The sequence below is a fragment of the Hippocampus guttulatus genome, chromosome 21 (assembly GCF_054856545.1).
Source record: "Hippocampus guttulatus isolate MCC_2025c chromosome 21, RoL_Hgut_1.0, whole genome shotgun sequence".
Taxonomy (NCBI): Eukaryota; Metazoa; Chordata; class Actinopteri; order Syngnathiformes; family Syngnathidae; genus Hippocampus; species Hippocampus guttulatus.
The window spans coordinates 2895959-2903493 of record NC_141281.1 but is presented as its reverse complement, the minus strand read 5'-3'; positions in this window follow the sequence as shown (position 1 = coordinate 2903493).

Genomic DNA, 7535 nt, shown 5'->3' with positions numbered 1-7535 from the left:
GCCCACTACGTACATATACTGTGTGGATACAGTGTATATATAGTCTGTGATGCTCTTTCACCGACGAAGTAATTGCAAAGGCCTTCGTCTTCTGTCACCGGATGGGTTCACCGGGCTTCCTGTAAGCAAGCGCACAGGACAAACAAATGACTTTCATCCCTTTTGATATTTCTAATAATAAAATGATGTGAGAATGATGAGGTGCAGTGTCATTATAAGACAGGGGTGGGCAATTATTTTTCCGGGGGGGGGGGGGGAGCCAAATGAGAAGCAGAAAATATTGTGGAGGGCCCGGCCAAAAGTTAGAAATAGAAATAGAAAATAAAGAAGGTAGCACAATGTCTTTGTATGCCAGTAATAATGTAACATTCTCCTCCACCATCACACTCAGCACCGGTTCTCCTCAAGGATGTGTACTGAGCCCCCTGTTGTTCACGCTCTACAGTGTTATAAGAGAACGTGCCAGCTGAGACGGGGCTCCTGGTTGAAATAAGGAGGGTGTGAGCTGGATGAATATTTTGGGCTTGGGTGAATATGGGAATGTGGGGGGCGGGGGGGGGGGGGTGCCTCAAAACAAATGGGCCTTGCAGATGTCTGTGTGCGGTTGCGGTAGGTTGGACGGCATCATACCTTGCCAGGTTACCTCGTGGGAACCAGAGCTTCATGCCATCCCGTTTCTTTGTCCGTCCGCGTTTTGTTTCGGTCTCCTTCACCAGCGTCGGTGGGCGGAGCCTCCTCCACAGTCCACGATTGACCTGATCGCGGGAGTGCACCGTGACGGACGCTGAAAGTTGAGGACGCCCGAAGCAAAGTGGACGCAAAAAGCAGCAAGTAAGCGACTCCCCTCGGTTCTTTTTGCCCGTCTCGCCATGACACCCGCCACTTCAACCGTTTGAATCGGAATCGTTTGTCGCAATTGACAGCAGCGCGGTTGTGCGCTGTCAATTGCGACAAACGATTCCAATTGAAATTGTGGCGTTCCTTCACGCTCGATCTGATTTCAAAATTTCCAAAAGTTTAGACGCATATCATATTTTTTTTGGTCGCAGGCTGGGTCCCCCGGGACGAAATGCATCGGGGGGACAAGATAGCTTTTTTTTTGCCAACTGGTGCTTTTGTTTGTTTGATTGATTGATTGTTTGCTTGCTTTTCTGAAGACGCGTTCCGTCCTATGTTTGCACCCAGCAACATGCAGTAATTTGATGATTAGGACGAAAATATATGAAATACGATCTACTACTCCTGTCAAGAATGATCGCTGCAAATCCTCGAATACTTTGAGACTTTTTTTTTCAGGATGACTGAAAAGTTGCATGCAATCACAAGTTCACTCTTGGTGGGCGGCGTGCAACTGCCGTCAATGTCGGCAACTTTTTTTTTGTTAAGTACAGCAGAGGTGAAAAAGAGAGTTTGCATGCATCTTTGCGGTTTTAGTCATAACTGTCTGCGGCAAGATATTGATCGAAAGACTTTTGCGGCCAATGTGTGCTCAATGAGAGGCCCGATGATTGTTTTTTTTTTTTTTTTTTTCATTTGGATCAGAAGTACGCTGGGTGTTCACTAATGGGAGTCGTATTGGGCTTTGCTGGTTTGCTTGGTTTGCTCTTGTTAGCTTTTACTTACTGGAGTTAATATTCAGTTTGCAGAAATGTCACTGCGATTCCGAAAACCGGCGCTTCTCTTCTATGGATTATGTATGCAGTGGGATGGTGAACGGTTTGCATAGAAGACGCTTGGCAAAATGACTCGAGGAGGGAATGTTTTGGCTGTGCCGTGCGCGTGTGTTCCACTTGGTCAGCAAGAAGTGGGGGCAGAATACAGGATCATTGACCTGAAAACAACTGATGCTCAAGGTCAAAACGGGCAGCTGTCCGTCAGGGCAAATAGCTTCGAGGAAGCCAATCGTGATGGATTCGGAAGCATCGTGACCGTCCCGTCGGAAAGAGCCTTCATCATCTCAAGTGCCACGCCGACCCCCGAGCCGAGCCCAGACAATCGTAATTAATGAGCGTCCCCATAATGATTTCATGCGCACGTGCTCCTGCCTGATGAAATGTTTCGGGGGATGCGTGACTGGGTCACGATGACGAGCGGGGCATCTCATCGATGATTGAATGTTCTCGCTCTCACGAAGAGATCGTGCGGTGACACGTGTCCAAGCAGGTGTGGCCGAGCCATTAAGGACCGGCTCATCAAAACGGAATTAGACGCTTGATTGCGGTCCCCGTTAAGGACTGATTTGGCTTATTTGCTCTGGCGCAAAAGGAAAAGGCATCTTCTGTCGCCATCAAGATCCACGTTGGCAACCGGAGTGACGCTTGTTTCTCCAACACACCCTGACCGTGTACCTTATTAGAGTAGGATTGATTCCCGCTCAGTCAAGATATAGTACGTGCAGTTTCCTATGAAGTAGCTGAAAGCGATGCTTGAGTACAGCTATGTTAACACCTGCCATGCGTTGCAGTCAAACGTGGGCATTTGAAATTGTGGAATTCATTTGTTCCGTTGTTATTTCAAATGACATACTTTGAAACGTTTTTTTTTTTTATGAATTACGACTTGAAGCTAAACATAATGAAAAATGAACCATGATCCTGTTCAGGACTAATTCACGCCAATTTCTTCCCCGCCCGGGTGCTGTTTGAGGCCTGTCATAACCACACTCCAAATGCCACAATGCTCCCAGTTAAATATGTTCAATGCTTTTAAGTGCTCATCACTTTTATTGAAAAAGCTCTTCTTAGTCGGCATGTGTTGAAGGAGGTTCATCAAAATTGAGCGGGGGGGGGGGGGGGGGCGGGGGGGTAGTGTGAAGAGGTGCGCACGGTGGGCTGGTTCGGAATGATTGGCGCACCGGAATGGGAAGGTGTGAAAGGTGATTTCTCGCTCTGCCGGGACTTTTGCTCTCCTTTGTGCCGTCGATTCCCCGAGGCTCGTTCACTTTAGTCCAGCAAATGCTTCACAAAGCAATTCTGCAGTGACATTCTTAAAAGGCCGGTCTCGCTTGTAAGACGATCCGGAAGTGTCCAACCGTTCGAGAACGCCAACTTACTTTCGTTTTGGGATGAGTGCAGTCTGGAAAACGACACGAACGATGACCTCAACTGCAATCCATTCAGTGCGGCGGGATGACTTTCAAACCCATCCATCCATCCATCCATCCATCTTCTACCGCTTATCCGGGGCCGGGTCGCGGGGGCAACAGCTTTAGCAGGGAAGCCCAGACTTCCCTCTCCCTAGCTACTTCTTCCAGCTCTCCCCGGGGGATCCCGAGGCGTTCCCAGGCCAGCTGGGTGACATAGTCACTCCAGCGTGTCCTGGGTCTTCCCCGGGGTCTCCTCCCGGTGGGACATGCCCGGAACACCTCACCAGGGAGGCGTTCAGGAGGCATCCGAATCAGATGCCCAAGCCACCTCATCTGGCTCCTCTCGATGTGGAGGAGAAGCGGCTCGACTCTGAGCCCCTCCCGGATGACCGAGCTTCTCACCTTATCTCTAAGGGAGAGCCCGGACACCCTGCGGAGAAAACTCATTTCGGCCGCTTGTATCCGGGATCTCGTTCTTTCGGTCACGACCCATAGCTCGTGACCATAGATGAGGGTTGGAACGTAGATCGACCGGTAAATTGAGAGCTTCGCCCTTTGGCTCAGCTCCTTCTTCACCACGACAGACCGATACAACGTCCGCATCACAGCAGACGCTGCACCGATCCGCCTGTCGATCTCTCGCTCCCTCCTGCCCTCACTCGTGAACAAGACCCCAAGATACTTAAACTCCTCCACTTGGGGCAAGATCTCTCCCCCGACCCGGAGGGGGCACTCCACCCTTTTCCGACTGAGGACCATGGTTTCAGATTTGGAGGTGCTGATTTTCATCCCAACCGCTTCACACTCAGCTGCGAAACGCTCCAGTGAGAGTTGGAGAGCCCCGTTTGAAGGAGCCAACAGCACCACATCATCTGCAAAAAGCAGGGATGCAATACTGAGGCCACCAAAACGGACGCCCTCAACGCTTCGGCTGCGCCTAGAAATTCTGTCCATAAAGATTATGAACAGAATCGGCGACAAAGGGCAGCCTTGGCGGAGTCCTACCCTCACTGGAAACGATTCCGACTTACTGCCGGCAATGCGAACCAAACTCTGACATCGGTGGTATAGTGACCGAATAGCCCGTATCAGGGGGTTCGGTACCCCATACCCACGAAGCACCCCCCACAGAACTCCCCGAGGGACACGGTCAAACGCCTTCTCCAAGTCCACAAAACACATGTAGACTGGTTGGGCGAATTCCCACATACCCTCGAGGACCCTGCTAAGGGTGTAGAGCTGGTCCACTGTTCCACGGCCGGGACGAAAACCACACTGCTCCTCCTCAATCTGAGGCTCGACTTCCTGACGGACCCTCCTCTCCAGCACCCCTGAATAGACCTTACCAGGGAGGCTGAGGAGTGTGATCCCTCTGTAGTTGGAACACACCCTCCGGTCCCCCCTTTTAAAAAGAGGGACTACCACCCCGGTCTGCCAATCCAGAGGCACTCTCCCCGTTGACCACGCGATGTTGCAGAGGCGTGTCAACCAGGACAGCCCCACAACATCCAGAGCCTTGAGGAACTCCGGGCGGATCTCATCCACCCCTGGGGCCCTGCCACCGAGGAGCTTTTTAACCACATCGGTGACTTCAACCACAGAGATAGGAGAGCCCACCTCAGGGTCCTCAGACTCTGCTTCCTCCAAGGAAGACGTGTTGGTGGAGTTGAGGAGGTCTTCGAAGTACTCTGCCCACCGGTTCACAACGTCCCGAGTCGAAGTCAGCAGCGCCCCATCCCCACTGTACACAGTGTTAGTGGTGCACTGCTTCCCCCTCCTGAGACGTCGGATGGTGGACCAGAATTTCCTCGAAGCCGTCCGGAAGTCGGCTTCCATGGCCTCACCGAACTCTTCCCACGCTCGGGTTTTTGCCTCGGCGACCACCGAAGCTGCGTTCCGCTTGGCCAGTCGATACCCGTCAGCTGCCTCTGGGGTCCCACAGGCCATAAAGGCTCGATAGGACTCCTTCTTCAGCTTGACGGCATCCCTTACTGCTGGTGTCCACCAGCGAGTACGAGGGTTGCCGCCACGACAGGCACCAACCACCTTACGGCCACAACTCAGATTGGCCGCCTCAACAATAGAGGCACGGAACATGGTCCACTCGGACTCAATGTCCCCCGTCTCCCCCGGAACATGGGAAAAGCTCTGTCGGAGGTGGGAGTTGAAACTCCTTCTGACAGGGGATTCTGCCAGACGCTCCCAACAAACCCTCACAATACGTTTGGGTCTGCCAGGACGGACCGGCATCTTCCCCCACCATCGGAGCCTACTCACCACCAGGTGGTGATCAGTTGACAGCTCCGCCCCTCTCTTCACCCGAGTGTCCAAAACATGCGGCCGCAAATCCGATGATACAACCACAAGGTCGATCATCGAACTACGGCCTAGGGTGTCCTGGTGCCAAGTGCACATATGGACACCCTTATGTTTGAACAAGGTGTTCGTTATGGACAATCCGTGGCGAGCACAGAAGTCCAATAACAAAACACCACTCGAGTTCTGATCGGGGGGGCCGTTCCTCCCAATCACGCCCCTCCAGGTCTCACTGTCATTGCCCACGTGAGCATTGAAGTCCCCCAGCAGAACAAGGGAGTCCCCAGCAGGAGTACTCTCCAGCACACCCTCCAAGGACTCCAAAAAGGGTGGGTATGCTGAGCTGCCGTTTGGTGCATATGCACAAACAACAGTCAGGACCCGTCCCCCCACCCGAAGGCGGAGGGAAGCAACCCTCTCGTCTACCGGTGTGAACCCCAATGTACAGGCACTGAGCCGGGGGGCAATGAGTATGCCCACACCTGCTCTGCGCCTCTCACCATGAGCAACTCCAGAGTGGAAGAGAGTCCAACCCCTCTCGAGAGAACTAGTACCAGAACCCAGGCTGTGTGTGGAGGCAAGTCCGACTATATCCAGTCGGAACTTCTCTACCTCACACACCAGCTCGGGCTCCTTCCCTGCCAGAGAGGTGACATTCCATGTCCCAAGAGCTAGCTTCTGCAGCCGAGGATCGGACCGCCAGGGTCCCCGCCTTTGGCTGCCGCCCAGCTCGCATTGCACCCGACCCCTTTGACCCCTCCCACGGGTGGTGAGACCATGAGAAGGGGGACCCACGTTGCCTCTTCGGGCTGAGCCCGGCCGGGCCCCATGGGTGTAGGCCCGGCCACCAGGCGCTCGCCAACGAGCCCCACCTCCAGGCCTGGCTCCAGAGGGGGGCCCCGGTGACCCGCGTCCCTTCTAATTGAAATCAACATTTCCATCGATCCTCATGTCAAGTTTTTTTTGAACACTTTGAGCAACTCCAAAGTTGTTCGGGCTGACCCGACGGGATGTGGTCTGCCTGCCGCGCTCAAGTCACGTCTTGCCGTCGCATGCAAATGAGGCGTCCGTGAGTGCAGCCTGAGGGATTTATCATCAGCCGCAGATTTTGGGACGCGGCGCTTATCAGCCGTTGCTTTGCCGTGACGAGTCATCTTTGTGACAAGTTTTTCCGTTTGATGCGATGCATCCGTGATTTCTCTTTGTGCTGTTGTTGATTTTGAGAGAACGTTGACCTGCTCGAGTAAACACGCGGCTGCAAGAATTTGCATGTCAAGAGGCGCCCCCCCCCTCTGAGGTTTGCGATTCTTCAAAATTTGTGCGTGTCGCTACACAGACAGCTCAAGACCAAAGACGCTTTCCACGTGAATTAACATAGCAAAGAAGTTCGAGTGATTTGTGAGACACGCATCGTCATTTGTTTTTCAATGCGCGCAAAACAATTCCCTTTTCACAAGTGCGCATGTAGATTTTCCGACTCTGCGTGTTCTATGTCGTGTGTATGCAAATGACCCTCGCGACGATTGACACCAAAGGTCGCTCGTTAATTTCTCTTGGGTGTGCATCATTGAAACGTATGCAGTCATTCGGGCAAAATAAAAAAGCGCACGACATTACCGCTGTCATTGTCTTCATCGTGCTCAATGAAGGCGACAGTCATGAGTCTGATCAATATTGCAAATTACACACCCGACATTGAATCAATTAAGAATTCCTCACCAATCTCCTAAACATGAGATGACCCGTGGCTTCTTTTTTCCACATGAGGTGCGTATAAAAGTCTCAGACAACAACAACAACAACAACCCCCCACTGGAAGTTCATCGTTGCTGTAATCCACTTTTTTTTTCGTTCGCTGGCATCACTGTCATGAGATGACTGATGGCCGCTAATTAGAATGCCTGCCATATTGACGAACCCATTTGTGCATCTTGCGGGGGTGGGGGTGGGCGGGAGGGCATTGTTTTTCTGACAGTGCAGTGGAAGACTCGTGACATGACAAACCAGCAGTGGAGAGTAAAAAAGGAAGCGGGCTAAAGTCAACTATAATCACGGTTCATTCTGTATCTGACGCACTGTTTTGTGGGTTTCCATTTTTCTCCAAATTTCTGTTTTTTTTTTTTTTTAAACACAC